The 15848-nt window shown below is 42.0% G+C and overlaps 2 protein-coding genes and 9 non-coding genes across 11 annotated transcripts in view; 3 read left to right on the top strand and 8 right to left on the bottom strand.

Annotated features, from left to right (window-relative positions):
- The window catches only part of LOC110439541 (NACHT, LRR and PYD domains-containing protein 3-like), a 601035-nt gene that overhangs the window by 348555 nt on the left and 236632 nt on the right, over positions 1-15848 (top strand). The window lies entirely within an intron of this gene.
- Positions 1-15848, bottom strand: part of LOC148682231 (uncharacterized) — a 155180-nt gene that overhangs the window by 23000 nt on the left and 116332 nt on the right. The window lies entirely within an intron of this gene.
- trnar-ucg (transfer RNA arginine (anticodon UCG)) lies at positions 438-510 on the top strand. The gene has a single exon. It is a non-coding gene; the product is annotated as a tRNA-Arg (tRNA).
- Positions 1346-1418, top strand: trnar-ccg (transfer RNA arginine (anticodon CCG)). The gene has a single exon. It is a non-coding gene; the product is annotated as a tRNA-Arg (tRNA).
- Positions 2903-2984, bottom strand: trnal-uaa (transfer RNA leucine (anticodon UAA)). The gene has a single exon. It is a non-coding gene; the product is annotated as a tRNA-Leu (tRNA).
- Positions 3464-3545, bottom strand: trnal-aag (transfer RNA leucine (anticodon AAG)). Its single transcript has one exon. It is a non-coding gene; the product is annotated as a tRNA-Leu (tRNA).
- On the bottom strand, positions 4209-4290 carry trnal-uaa (transfer RNA leucine (anticodon UAA)). The gene has a single exon. It is a non-coding gene; the product is annotated as a tRNA-Leu (tRNA).
- On the bottom strand, positions 5464-5546 carry trnal-uag (transfer RNA leucine (anticodon UAG)). The gene has a single exon. It is a non-coding gene; the product is annotated as a tRNA-Leu (tRNA).
- On the bottom strand, positions 6025-6106 carry trnal-aag (transfer RNA leucine (anticodon AAG)). Its single transcript has one exon. It is a non-coding gene; the product is annotated as a tRNA-Leu (tRNA).
- On the bottom strand, positions 13483-13556 carry trnat-ugu (transfer RNA threonine (anticodon UGU)). Its single transcript has one exon. It is a non-coding gene; the product is annotated as a tRNA-Thr (tRNA).
- trnat-cgu (transfer RNA threonine (anticodon CGU)) lies at positions 14918-14991 on the bottom strand. Its single transcript has one exon. It is a non-coding gene; the product is annotated as a tRNA-Thr (tRNA).

Here is a 15848-nt window from a genome sequence, read left to right as displayed (position 1 = left end):
TAGGCTACTTAATATTGAGGAAAAGCCCCAATCAGAGAGGCGAATGTCTGCAGCCCCGCCTCCGTTTTCAGATGTCTCCGTCTTTCCCCATCCACACTGAGACGGAGCAGCAGCGTTTCAGAATGAAAACGGCCTCTCCAGCGTTTTCGAAACGATCTGTTTTCAGCGCTCGAGAACTCCGGCGTAGTGTGGACGGATTCTGTCAGTGTACAGCGGTCGGTGCGGGCCACAAAATATTGCACTGAGGGCCGCAAATGGCCCGCGGGCCACAAGTTTGAGACCCCTGCACTAGACTAACAAGCCCTTAAGTAGCACCCAGCAGTGCCACAAAAAAAGTCTGTGAAACCGGTCTAAACTACTTTTTGTTCATGTTGTTTTTGTTTCGTGCGTCAGCAACCCCCATGGATGCATATTTTACTTTACAGGCAGTAAAAAATGGCCCAGTGGCCTAATGGATAAGGCACCAGCCTTCGAAGCTGGGGATTGTGGGTTCAAGTCCCATCTGGGTCGTTTTTGATGCAGTTCCTTTTAAGTTGGCTGTGCAGCACAATCCAGTGTGACCTTCAAAAAGCTAGGTTCATACCCTTAGGTCAAAAAGACATGACAATGGAAAACTCTTCAGAGAAGCTCTTTTGTCATTAGGTGTACACACCAGATCATCTGAAAGCAATAGGAATCCTAAAGTGCTGTTTTCTGAGTTACAGGAACTTACTGAGTGATACAACAGATATAGTAAATGCTTGTATTGGCCCAGTGGCCTAATGGATAAGGCATCAACCTTCCAAACTGGAGATTGTGGATTCAAGTCGTGTTTGTTGGGTTACTTTTAAGTTGTGTGAAAAAATCCTGACCACTCGAAGGTTAGGTGTGATGATCTGAGGATAATAGTTAGCTTCGAATTCTCAGACTTGCTGCACACTTCAATTAAGATTCTTCCAATCTCGCTCGAATCTCACTGTCAAGTTAGAAACTAAATGGTTCCGCTAAGCACTGGTAATGGAGATCTTGACTTCAATTACCCCGTGGCTCTCAACTCACGGTCTCATGTTAGGTGGATGGTGATGAAATGCAAACAAGAAAATAGCTGCAGAAAGGTTGTGATTTCAAGTTAATGAGAGTGGTCTTGACTGGAATTCGAAACTCTCACGACCAGTCATACTATACGCTGGAACCATACCCCAAGACCAGAGACGCGAATGTGAATGATTGCAGAAAGAAAAAGTTTGTCCATTAGTTCTTATTTGACGGAATGCAAACTGGCATTGAGATCCTAAAGTGCAGTTTTTCATGCGGTGGCATCTTGTTGAAGGCATACAAGAGATCCTTGATAGAAGACCGGTGACATGGCCCAGTGGCCTAATGGATAAAGCATCAGCCTCCGGAGCTGGGGATTGTGGGTTCAAGTCCCATCTGGGTCGTTCTTGAAGGTCTCACTTCTACTTAGGAGCAATGTTTGGTAAATGAAACACAGTAGCTGTAAAAACCTTCTTGAGATGTGTTTGTGTTTAATTAACTTCCTTCATTGTCATCCATATTTCCTGTTATGACTAAAAGGGTAAAAAGATTCCTAACACGAAAGGTCATTTTGAATCCTGCATGGTGCCTACAGAGAAGAGACTGCGTACAAACACAAAAATGGTGCTTGCATATAAAGCTGGTGCGTTGTTCAAGATCCATAAACAAATCTAACAAGCGAATCATTGCCACTGCTATTTTGTCTGTATAATTGTACAGGTTAGGCTAATTCAGATTAGAAATCAACTAAATGTTTATTAACTAAGGTCACAGCAAAAGTTGCTTCAATTAACACCAAAGCATCACTGCTTTTTCTGTGACAGACATAGGGCTCGTCTGGGATTTGAACCCAGGACTTCTTGCAACCAAAGCAAGAATCATACCCCTAGAACAATGAGCCCTTTAGAAGCACTCTGCAGTGCCACAAAAAATTCTGTGAAACTGGTCCAATCTACTTTTTGTTTATGTTGTTTTTGTTACGTGCGTCAGCAACTCCCTGGATGCATATCTGATTCAGTCCTCCAGCATCTTTTTTTTCCTTCAAATTAAAGTCTTTTACACTAAAATCATTATGAAGTTGGTCTTTTGTTGCTAATTATTTATTTATATTATCTGATATATAACTAATTCTATTATATTGCTTTATCTCTTAACCAGGAGAAGGAGGGAAAATGCACTCACTCACTCAATGCAGTCGAATCAATAAGCAAAAAACAACACATTAAAGGTTACCAAGACACATATCACAACAAGAGAGATCTGTTATGGTACAGGCACAAATCAAGCAACAAAGAAATCAAGAAAGCAACTTTTAATCAGAAACTTCCACACCACAGCACATCAGCTTCTAAATGTACCCACTCTGTCTAAGGTAGGCTCATATATATATATATATATATATATATATATATATATATATATATATATATATATATATATATATATATATTTATATATATAGCTGCTGGGCATAGTTAATCGGAAAGCAAGTTGGGCCGCGGTCACACTAGAGTTTGTGCTTGCAAAATTCTTTCGTACAGCGCTGCAAAAAACGTGCGAGATAAAACAATATGATTAGACGTTGCTAAAAGCGACTGATTGCTCCATATAGCTCATGTTTTGATCTTCTATTGGTCTCATGCACTCACGTGATGCAAATTTCAAGCTTTGGTCTTACCAGATGCTGCAATCTAATCGTGGGAAAGACACTTGCTCCTGAGCAGATTCGAGCTTGGGAATGTGTTCCTGTCACACCAACAAGTCTGCCGTGAGTTTCAAAGAACACATTATACTGACTATTTGCCAACTTTAATGTACTCTCTCATTTCCAGCAGTCACTGAGAAAGCGCACACACTCAAGCAGTTTGGCCGTGTTTAAAACCACATCTGGCAGCGGTGGGATTTGAACCCACACCCCCGAAGAGACTGGAGCTTAAATCCAGCGCCTTAGACCCCTCGGCCACCCTACCCTGGATGGATCCATGCAGTGGTCCCTTTTCTGCCAAATTTTACAGAAGCAGAACAGCAGAGAGGACGCAGAGGTTCCTAGTGAAGCCCTTCAACTTTGGCCAAGGAGTCTACATTTGGATGTGAGCGGAAGCGTGCAGTATCACTTTGCAAGTCTGTTTGCTCAAGCAGAGAGGTCATTCTCAAGCATCCTAAAACGACTGTCTGGCAGCGGTGGGATTAGAACCCACACCCCCGAAGAGACTGGAGCCGAAAACCAGCGTCTTAGATCCCTTGGCTACGCTATCCCAGATGACTCCAAGCAGTGGTCCCTTTTCTGCCCAATTTTACGGAAGCAGAGAGGACGCCTAGCTTCCTAGTGAAGCCCTTCAACTTTGGCCAAGGAGTCTACGTTTGGATGTGAGCGGAAGCATGCAGTATCACTTTGCAAATCTGTTTGCTCAAGCAGAGAGGTCTTTTCAAACATCCTAAAAGGACTGCCTGGCAACGGTGGGATTTGAACCCACGCCCCCGAAGAGACTGGAGCCTTAATCCAGCGCCTTAGACCGCTCGGCCACACTACCTTTCCAAGCTGCTTTCCCTAAACAGTTTTTGCACCAACTTGTTTCAAGTAGCAAAACAGCTCTGGGAAATCAGTTCAATTTGGCCATGCCTTGCTGGAGTTCCTCCACAAAGAAAGAGAGCTCCTTAATACCAGCTTACGGAGCACTCCCCCCTTCCTGTCAACCACAGTTCTGTCTCTATTTGAGCACACCTCAAGGCATTTGAAGTCTACTCCAAACGGCAGCCAGCTGCGATGTATTTAAGCACCTGATTACAAGGTAACTGTTATTCCACAAAATAATGAAAGTTACTGATTCCATCACAGCAGACCCCACATTGTTGATGTTATTATATTCAAATCCAGTTATAGAGTATTACTACTCTAATTGTGTATCTTTACTGTTCCTGTTTCAATAGGGGGCTCTTGCTAAAAGGAGCAATGGCAGAGAGAGACTTCCAGTGCAGACTTTGTTAAGATGCTGCAATCTAATCGTGAGAAAGACACTTGCTCCTGAGCAGATTCGAGCCTGGGGATGTGTTGCTGTCACACCAACAAGTCTGCCATGAGTTTCAAAGAACACATTAGACTGACTAGTTGCCAACTTAAATGTACTCTCTCATTTCCAGTGTTCACTGAGAACACGCACACACTCAATCAGTTTGGCCGTGTTTAAAACCAAATCTGGCAGTGGTGGGATTTGAACCCACGCCCCCAAAGAGACTGGAGTTTAAATCCAGTACCTTAGACCCCTCGGCCACACTACCCTAGATGGAGCCATGCAGTGGTCCATTTTCTGCCAAATTTTACAGAAGCAGAACAGCAGAGAGGACGCAGAGCTTCCTAGAGTAGCCCTTCAACTTTGGCCAAGAAGTCTACATTTGGATGTGAGCGGAAGCGTGCAGTATCACTTTGCAAGTCTGTTTGCTCAAGCAGAGAGGTCATTCTCAAGCATTCTAAAAGGACTGCCTGGCAGCGGTGGGATTAGAACCCACACCCCCGTAGAAACTGGAGCCGAAATCCAGCGCCTTAGATCCCTTGGCTACGCTATCTCAGATGACTCCATGCAGTGGTGCCTTTTCTGCCCAATTTTACAGAAGCAGAGAGGACGCCGAGCTTCCTAGTGAAGCCCTTCAACTTTGGCCAAGGAGTCTACGATTGGATGTGAGCGGAAGCATGCAGTATCACTTTGCAAGTCTGTTTGCTCAAGCAGAGAGGTCATCTAAAGCATCCTAAAAGGACTGCCTGGCAGCGGTGGGATTTAAACCCACGCCCCCAAAGAGACTGGAGTCTTAATCCAGCGCCTTAGACCACTTGGCCATGCTACCTTGCCAAGCTGCTTTCCCTGAGCAGTTTTCATACCAACACCTTGCTGGAGCTCCTCCACAAAGAAAGAGAGCTCCTAGATACCAGCTTAGGAAGCACTCCCACCTTCCTGTCAACCACAGTTCTGTCTCTATTTGAGCACACCTTAAGGCATTTGAAGTCTACTCCAAACGGCAGCCAGCTGTGATGCATTTAAGCACCTGATTACAAGGTAACTGTTATTTCACAAAAGAGTGAAAGTTATTGATTCCATCACAGCAGACCCCACATTGCTGTTGTTATTATATTCAAATCCAGTTATAGAGTATTACTACTCTAATTGTGAATCTTTACTGTTCCTGTTTCAAAAGGGGGCTCTTGCTAAAAGGAGCAATGGCAGAGAGAGCCTTCCATTGCAGACTTTGTTAAGATGCTGCAATCTAATCGTGGGGAAGACACTTGCTTCTGAGCATATTCGAGCCTGGGGATGTGTTGCGGTCACACCAAGTCTGCCGTGAGTTTCAAAGAACACATTATACTGACTAGTTTCCAACCTTAATGTACTCTCTCATTTCCAGCGTTCACTGAGAACGCGCACCACACTCAAGCAGTTTGGCCGTGTTTAAAAGCACGTGTGGCAGCGGTGGGATTTGAACCCACGTCCCCAAAGAGACTAGAGCCTAAATCCAGCGCCTTAAGACCCCTCGGCCACGCTACCCTAAATGGATTTATGCAGTGGTCCCTTTTCTGCCAAATTTTACAGAAGCAGAACAGCAGAGAGGACGCAGAGCTTCCTAGTGAAGCCCTTCAACTTTGGCCAAGGAGTCTACATTTGGATGTGAGCGGAAGCGTGCAGTATCACTTTGCAAGTTTGTTTGTCAAGCAGAGAGGTCATTCTCAAGGATCCTAAAAAGACTGCCAGGCAGCGGTGGGATTAGAACCCACGCCCCCGAAGAGACTGGAGCCGAAAACCAGCGCCTTAGATCCTTTGGCTACACTATCCCAGATGACTCTATGCAGTGGTCCCTTTTCTGCCCAATTTTACGAAAGCAGAGAGGACGCCAAGCTTCCTAGTGAAGCCCTTCAACTTTGGCCAAGGAGTCTACGTTTGGATGTGAGCGGAAGCATGCAGTATCACTTTGCAAGTCTGTTTGCTCTAGCAGAAAGGTCATCCCAAGCATCCTAAAAGGACTGCCTGGCAGTGGTGGGATTTGAACCCACGCCCCCGAAGAGACTGGAGCCTTAATCCAGCGCCTTAGACCACTCGGCCACGCTACCTTGCCATGCTGCTTTCCCTGAGCAGGTTTCATACCAACAAAACAAAACAAAGTATCAAATTAAACAAACTAGTTAACACATTACGAACTAAGAATCAAAAGTTGAACAGGAGCAAAACACTAAATGGAGCGGCATCTAGATGAATGATCGCCGGGCTTGCGGAGCACCACCAGCCAGACCGCCTGAGCGCAAGCCATCACCGAGCTGAGGGAGGGCGAGAGACTGCAAGACAGAGAGAGACAGAGACGCCATCGCTGTCAGCCTTATATAGTGGAAATCCCCAGTGAAGGGCATCATCCAATCCTGGATAAGCCGGGTAGAAACACTCATCCTAGTACTTGATCGCAACAACCACAAACCGGGAATAAATAGATTAATTAAATAACACAGACCCACGTAACACCCTTCACCTTAAGTGAATAAATTGTAGGGAAGAAAAAACATCTTACCTGAAACAAAAACTACAATTTATTCTATCAGACACGTGATAAAGCATCCGCAATAACATTATCCTTTCCATGGATGTGCCGAATGTCTAGTTGAAACGTTTGTAAAAACAAACTCCACCTCATCAATTGCTGGTTGTGGTTTTTCATCCGACTAATGAAAAGTAAGGGGTTGTGATCTGTGTAAACAATTAAAGGATACGAAACAGAACCAATATAAACATCAAAATGTTGGAGAGCAAGGACAAGTGCGAGCGCCTCCTTTTCAATGGTTGAGTAACCTCAAGAAGAAACAGACAGGTTGTTCGATTCCATTAATATCTGTCTGGAGGAGAACAGCACCTGCACCAGTGTCACTTGCATCAACAGCAAGAATAAAAGGAGAAGAAAAATCGGGCACAGATAGGACTGGAGAACTAATCAAAATGGCATTTATTTTCTCAAAACTCATCTGACATTCCTCAGACCATTTGAATGGTATTTTTGGACTGAGAAGGTCAGTTAAGGGACAAGCAACTACAGTAAAATTTCTACAAAAATTTCTGAAGTATTCAACCATCCCTAAAAAGCGACGGAGTTCACGGCGCGTAGTGGGCACTGGAAAATTACGAATTGCCTCCACCTTTGACTCGACTGGACGATTTGTCCACCACCCACAACGTTCCCAAGATAAGTCACAGTTGCTCGACCAAATTCACACTTTGCCAAATTGATAGTGAGGTTGGCACTCGACACACGGTTGAATAAGGTCTCTAGTTGTTTTATATGCTCAGACCAAGAGGTGCTATAAATAACCAAGTCATCCAAATACGCTTCGATGTTCTGCAAGCCTTCAATTACGCGGTTTACTAAACGTTGGAAAGTGGCCGGTGCGTTTCGAAGGCCGAAAGCCATTACGGTGTAATTTAGAAAACGATCTGGTGTAACGAACGCAGATATTTCCTTAGCACGGTCACTAAGGCCCACCTGCCAATAACCTCGGAGCAGATCAATTTTTGAAACAAAAACCGCATTCCCAACGCGATCCATGCAATCCTCCATACGAGGTAACGGATAACTATCAGGCTTAGTGAGATCTTTTACACTTCTAAAATCAGTGTAAAATCGAAATGTGTTGTCAGATTTCTTTACAAGCAAACAGGGTGAACTCCATGGACATGGAGCTTGGTTCAGCGATGTTATTTTCGAGCATGAAATTTACCTCTTATTGCATCTGTTCTCGCTTTTCTGTACTTACCCGATAAGCATGCTGTTTTATTGGTAACGCGTCACCCACATCAATATCATGCTCAATTAAACACGTACGGGTAGGAACATCCGAGAATAACTCAAGATGATTTTCAATAAGACCAACCACATCCGATCGTTCAACAACTGTTAAATAGGAAAGATAAAAGTCAAGGTTTTGGACAATCTCAGAATTTTTTTGTCTTCCCGCCACTAACTCAGGAGCAGGAAACTCCACGTCTTCCTCCTCCAACAACACGCCGTCAGCAACAATGGGAGACAAAGGACTGATCAACGGATCAGCACTGGACAGCGCACGGTGATCAGAAATTTCAGCACCGGTCAGTCTCTGTGGGCAACACAGTTAAAACAGCAGCATTCTCTCTAGACACATTTGACGATCGTTCAAAGTAAGGCATGTTTATGTGACACAGCCGAGTTTTTTCCTTTCTGTCAGAAGTAGCAATCACATAGTCAAGTTCACTCACCTTTTCTTTAACTACATACGGGCCATAATAGCGAGCCTGCAATGCAGAACCTGACAGTAGCATCTGACATCTGTAAATTTGATGATGGTGTTAGATCTGTTCACAGCCCTGCAGTCGATGGTAAAAAAGGGAGTAGAGGAAGGGGCTCAGCAGCCCTGTGGTACACCAGTGTTGAGTGTGACGCTGGTGGAGCAGATGTGACCTGATCTAACATTTTGAGGTTTGTTAGTCAGAAAGTCCATAATCCAGTTGCAGAGTGATGTGTCGATATCCAGGTCTCTTAGTTTGATCAGTAACTTGGAGGGTATGACAGTGTTGAATGCTGAATGCCACAAACAGCATTCGTGCATAAGTGTTTTAATTGTCCAGGTGTGTGAGTACAGAGTGCAGTGCTATAGAGACTGCATCCTCTGTGCTCCTGTTGCCACGGTAAGCAAACTGATGTGGGTCCAGTGTGGATGGCAGAGAGTCTTTTAGATGTGCCAGGACCAATCGCTCGAAGCACTTCATGATGATGGGTGTGAGTACTACAGGGCGGTAGTCATTCAGGCATGTTGGGCTGGAGTGTTTGGGCACTGGCACAATAGAGGTGGCTTTAAAGCATGTTGGCACAGCTGCTAGGTTAAGCGACAGGTTGAAAATGTCTGTGAATACCCCAGCGAGCTGTTCTGCACATGTTTTAAAGACACGCCCAGGAATACCATCTGGTCCAGCAGGCTTTCGCACATTGATCCGACTCAGTGCGTTGTGTACTTCTGAGGAGGTGAGTGTGATAGGTGAGTGTGATAGTGTGAAGGCAGTGTTGCGTGCTTTCAGCAGGAGGAGCACCTCCTTGTTTATTCATGGCTTCTGTTTCGGGTATGTAGTGATCTGTTTCTGGGTTGTAACAGATATATAACAGATATATTCCAGAACAGAGGAAGTGTAACTGTCAATGTCTGTTTGAAAGCCATGTGTAGCCTGGGAAGCAAACATACCCCAGTCTGTGTGTTGAAACCTGTCCTGGAGTGTGGAGTCTACCCCATCTTTGTGTAAACATGGTCTAATGTTTTAGACCAAAAACAAGACCTAAACAACAGAATAGTTACTAGTAACTATTAAAATTAGTACTAGTATCTAATAAATAAAAACTATATATTTAATAAGTACTATCTAATGAATAAGTACTAGTATCTAATAAAATAAATCAGTGTCTAATGAGTAAGCACTAGTATATTTTGAAAACTCTAGTATTTAATTAATAGCACAAGTATTTCATTTAAAAGATATCTGAAAAATAAGTACAAGTAACATAAAAAAGACACTAGTATGGCAGGGCTCGAAATTGCGACCATTTTGCTCACATATGTGCCCGAAATTTTATCTATGCGACCTCAAAATATATTTGGGAGCATTTTTGCAAGTGCATGAATGTGTTGTGTGCGACCAGTTTTTACTGTGCAAAATGTTCACCACATGAGCGGATTCGGGAGACATTCATGCTGAATGCATCTCTGTGCTTGAAACGGGAAACGCAGCGCTCAGGAATGGTTTAAAACAGTTGTCCTTGCTGCAGTAAACAAAGCCAAGTCCGTAATCCGTGCCCCGCCTTTGCGCTCTTCTTATTGGCCCACTTCTCTAGCACTGAAATATCAGCTGTCAATCACTCAGTTAAACGGACATCGCAAACGGGCCTACACTGAGTAAACTAATATCGCTACTCATGAAAAGACCGGTATTGCTATTAACATGACGTATGCATATAATAAGGTGCAGTACATGTCAAAAGCATCAGTGCAGTATCAGACAGCACCCGTGAGAACAGCACAGTTATATCGTTAACAGATGTATTCATGTCAAGCAGTGCGTGCAGGGCCGGTGGGCGCTCTGTGTATCTTTTTGACACTCAGTTACAGGGGCGTAGATTTAGGGTGGACGGTGGGGACGTGTCCCCACCAATATCCACAAACTACCAAAATGTCCCACCAATAATTTAATTCACTTAAAAACATCGCACTGTCAGTATAAACCTAGACATGCCGAAAGGGTTAAATCACGTTCTCTCCTCCAGTCGCACCGCCCCCAAACACATATAAACATTGTGATTGGCTGTGCCTTTCCCTGCTGTCATGTGAGTGGCTGCTTTCAGACCATAGTTTCAGATACAAACAGCGCCAAAACAAGTGCGCGGGGGGAATTTCCCAATGTGCGAGGTGTAAGACAGACACGCACAAGTTAGGATGGAGGGTAGCAAGAAGAGGTGGACATAAAGAGCTTTTTCCAACGAAAAGTGTAAGTCACATAAACTCAAGTTCGCTACTGAATGAGTCCATGATGATAATGCCGTTATGCTAGTGTTTTCACCGCTTTTACGTTCAGTCTAACGTTAAAGCAGACTAGTCTGTAAACAATATTCCCTGAAAACTAACTGCAGAATAGACACCTACATGTAAACGTATATGACCCTGCCAGTTCTCCTAATCTCTTAGAGTAACATCTCCAATTTTGGTTGAAACAATTTGTCAGAAAAACTACAGCCTGTGCTCCATCTTTTAATAATACTGAGAGATGTTTAATTTGTACGAAAAATAAACGAAAGTTTTTATTAAACTCTCTCTTTATCAGTTATTAAACATCATTTTAACATTGCACTTTCAGGCCTGTAGCCAGCTTATTGAAAGGGATTATTTGTTTTCTAAAAAAACTGAACCTTTTTGCAGTTATTCACCTGATTTTCTGTTTAATTGAGGTATAAATATGACATTTTAGTGACATATTAAGAACTAATTTTTGCTGGATAATCCTGTTGGATAGTTATTACAACTACACTTTTTGATGTACCAAAACTATTTCCTACCATTTTGTCAAATTGCTTTATTTACATATTTAAACTGAAAATTTTATTACAGTTTTATAAATAATAAAAATACTTTGAACTAGAAATTAGGACTTTAAATTCTTAGAATAAAAAAATGAAGTAAAGTACAGATGCCAAAACCTCTAAATGCCATGTAAAATGAGCATTTTTCTTAGCCTTGTATATTTATGTTCAGTTATTTCACTTTAAAGGCAATGAAAAGAACGTATTTGTCACTATAAAAGGTAAATCACTGAGTCCACACACAGGAGTTGGAGAAAAATGCTCATTTTAGAAGAAAATATTAAATGGCATTCAGAGGTTTTTACATCTAAACTCTTCAAATATGTAAATATACTTATTTTTAAAATACAATTTTTTATCATAATTTTCTTTGGGAAATTTGTTAAAACTTGATTTAAATTAAAAACTAAAGCCTATAGGCAAATGACAAACTGGCCGGCACATTCAACCTTCCTCAGTGAGGATTTATCCATTTGAATAATGAGATAAATTCAAACATAATAATAATAATAATAATCCAACTGTTGGTCTTTCAAACCACTTGACCCCCCTTGGCTAACCGCATGACTATTTAATTTAACTTAATAAACTGTAAGAAGAGAGGATTAGTTAATAATACATTTTAATAGCAGTTAAATAATAAATAGCAATATATATATATATATATATATATATATATATATATATATATATATATATATATATATATATATAAACAATATTCATTCTTGGCGGGGGTGACTCGTCCCCAGTCCCCACCAATGTAAGGTGCAAACCTACGCCCTTGCTCAGTTATGTTATAAAAATGTATTTTCTTGAGATAACGGGACGAGGCATATTTTCCTCACGCTTGCATTTATACTGTTGATTTCAAATGCAATTAATATGTTTGTATAAAACTTGTAGTAATGATGCTTATGATTAGTGGGTGCGACAACATTTTTGCTGATGCGCCTGCATTTTTAAAGTTATGAGCACCGGTGCTACCAAGCAAAAAGGTTAATTTCGAGCCCTGCTAATGGGTGATGCCGTGGCATAGTGGGTTGCACCTTATCTCACAGCAAGAAGTATAGGTGAATTGAGCATGCTAAAATTGACTGTGGTGTATGAGTCTCTGAATAAGTGTGTGTGTTTCCCAGTGATGGGTTGTGGTTGGAAGGGCATCTGCTGTGTAAAACATACGCTGGATAAGTTGGCGGTTCATTCCACTGTGGAAACCCCAATTACAGTTTTTTTTTCATTTGTTTTGCCACAAATTTCAGAACCCTGTTATCAATTTTCAAAACTCGAAACATTCACTACTTTAAACACAGACTCTCCAGTGTTCAATACTCTGCATGCTGCATTCATTTGCTTTGAGAAGTCTTGCATTTGAAGGATCATTGGTTCACATAATCCTTTTATCATATAAATACTACAGGAACAAACTTTAGATCACCAGCACACAAGATGCACATCATTACAATAAACAATCTTTTTCAGTCATTTTTGTTTAAAATATATGATACAGGTTTCATAATGGTTTATACATAAGTGTAGAGGGAACAGTACAGACAGTGGATACACTAAACTAAGTTTATTCCAACGCAATCTCATGGCAATTCGTAACTTTTTGATTTAGTGGCTAATTCTCATTCCATCATAATGTAGGTTTACTGTCATTTTTTTCTCACTGCAAGTCCCCATATAGAAAGCTTATATTTGGCATGATATATGGCAAGATATGGAAATTACAACTGGTCCCGACATACTGTATTTAAAATCTTATAATAGTCAATAACTTGTCAAAATCCCTGTTTACATTTTTTTTAGCCATATCACGTGTGTGTGTGTGTGTGTGTGTGTGTGTGTGTGTATGTGTGTGCATAAAAAGGCTCTTGTACAACAAATTCAAAAGGCTTGATCTCAACAATAGCTGATAGTCACTTTTGCTGGAACTTGATTCCAGGGTCTCCTGTTTACAAGACAGTTTGACCAACCAAGCTAAAGCGCCAAATGACCTTGACAGGGGCTAATTTTTTTAATTGAAAAAAGAAAAAAATAACTAACAACTGTAGCGCTGCATGCACTCTTAACAAAAAGCCACCCTGGCACCTGTACATTAGGCACTGCTGGGATTTGAACCCTGGATCTCCTGTTAACAAGACAGACGCTTTGACCAACTAAGCCACAGCTGAAAAGAAGGCAGGACGTTTTTGCACACAGAGACTAAAAATACACATTGAGTCTAAAAATCGCAAGCAAAGAAGTTGTTTAACTCTATTTGTCACAGTATTCATTACGCCTCAAAGCTATACAATTTTATAATTCGATCCGGCAAGCTATATAAAACAAGCACACGCACCACCTGGACTAAGGCGCTGCTGGGATTTGAGCCCAGGATCTCCTGTTTACAAGACAGGCGCTTTGACCAGCTAAGCCACAGCGCCACAGAAATTCACTGTTAGAAACATTTGCCCAATAACAAAAATCAAAGGAGAAAAAACAATACACAACAAAAACCAGCATGTCAGGATGCAGAAAATGCAGACAAGATGGACATGGTCTTTTAGAGTCTGGAGGATCATGTCTCAAACCTGACCGGTAACCTGGCCTCTGTTCAAGATGTGTGAATTTATTTTTATTTAATCTATCCTTAATCATGTGTTAAGTGTTTTTTGGAACCTCCAGTTTCATTACATCCAAACTCAGAGTCAGCTCGGAAAATGGAAATCAGGACAAACATATGCTATCGGCCATTGAAAGAGTTTCAGATCAGAAAGCCACTCTCCCATAATCTGAGGGAAAGGTGCAGTTTGGATTTGAACCTAGCACCTGCTGTACCCAAGACAGGTGCTCTGGCCTACTTAGTCTTAACACTAAAAGAAAAAACGTCTGGATACGATACTTCCAAACGCAGTTTCATCTAAGACAGTGGGGGGAAAGCAAAATTTACTATGCTTTCTACTCAGTTCCTTTGCACATGCATAAAGAGGCTCTTGTACGACAAATCTAAAAGGCGTGATCTCAACAATAGGTGGCAGTTACTTTTCCCCAAAACCACAGGTTGCCTTCGAGTCATTCCTCAAGCCCACTAGGCCCTACACTGTTTTCTAATCTCCCTTATTTAAAACAGCTCAATTTAGTCATCGGCTTTATTGTAGAGTACCCCTAGTATCTGAGCCTGCACTGCGCAATGAAAGAAAGAAGCAAAACGGGATGGACAGATGCCTAAAATGTTAGAAACGCACCACACCTTAAGTCAGTGAAGATAAAGAGCCAAGCTTGCGACTCTGGTGGAACTAGAACCCACAACCTTTGAACGGCTCAGCTCACAGCCTAGAAGTCCAATGCACTATCCATTGCGCCACAGAGCCTGGGTGCTCTGCTGCCTCTAGCACTGTTGCACAGAAAACACTTTTTAGTACTTTCTGGCCCATGAACGAATGGCCAACTGTCAACAAGGCACTGCTGGGATTCGAACCCAGGATCTCCTGTTTACTAGACAGGCACTTTGACCAACTAAGCCACAGTGGCCAAACAACTGTGGAAGGGGCTAATTGTTTAATTCGAAAAAAGAAAAAAAAACTAACAACGGTAGCGCTGCATGTGTCAATGTCTGGACTTGAAATATTAAAGTCCAATTGGTTAGGCATTACCACACTATGCTTTATAAAGCCATCGTCCAAAGCTCTCTTGAACGAGCAGCGTTCTTAAGGATTTGAGTTTTGTTAAGAAACCGACTGCTAAACATCCCGCTGCGTAAACACTCATTACTCTTAACAAAAAGCAACCGTGGCACCCGTACATTAGGCACTGCTGGGATTTGAACCCAGGATCTCCTGTTTACGAGACAGGCGCTTTGACCAGCTAAGCCACAGCGCCACAAAAACTCGCTGTAAGAGACATTTGCCTGATAACAAAAATCGAAGTAGAAAAAAATAATACACAACAAAAACCAGCATGTCAGGATGCAGAAAATGCTGACAAGACGGACGTGGTCTTTTAGAGTCTGGATGATCATGTCTCAAACCTGACCGGTAACCTGGCCTCTGTTCAAGATCAAAGCAAAAAATGCATGAATTTATTTTTATTTAATCTATCCTAAATCATGTGTTAAGTGTTTTTTGGAACCTCCAGTTTCATTACATCCAAACCCAGAGTCAGCTCGGAAAATGGAAATCAGGACAAACATATGCTATCGGCCATTGAAAGAGTTTCAGATCAGAAAGCCACTCTCCCATAATCTGAAGGAAAGGTGCAGTTTGGATTTGAACCTAGCACCTGCTGTTGCCAAGACAGGTGCTCTGGCCTACTTAGTCTTAACACTAAAAGAAAAAACCTCTGGATATGATACTTCCAAACGCAGTTTCGTCTAAGACAGTGGGGGGGGGAAGCATAATTTACTATGCTTTCTACTCAGTTACTTTGCACATGCATAAAGAGGCTCTTGTACAACAAATCCAAAAGGCGTGATCTCAACAATAGGTGGCAGTTACTTTTCCCCAAAACCACAGGTTGCCGACGAGTCATTCCTCAAGCCCACTAGGCCCTACACTGTTTTCTAATCAACCTTATTAAACAAAAAACTGGATGGCGGAGAGGGTGCCGGATTTTTATAAGGAATTGTTAAGAGCTTGGGGCAAATTTTTTAACAATGTGCATTTTAAACCTCTAGGGAGAGAGAACATTTTAAATCAGCCTCTTTTCTTAAACAACTGCATTTTAAATCAAGGGAGGGA

This window comes from Danio rerio, chromosome 4 (assembly GCF_052040795.2).
Source record: "Danio rerio strain M-AB ecotype USA chromosome 4, GRCz13ab, whole genome shotgun sequence".
Lineage (NCBI taxonomy): Eukaryota > Metazoa > Chordata > Actinopteri > Cypriniformes > Danionidae > Danio > Danio rerio.
The sequence above is the reverse complement of the archived record's forward strand: the minus strand, read 5'-3'. Positions and strand labels throughout refer to the sequence as shown.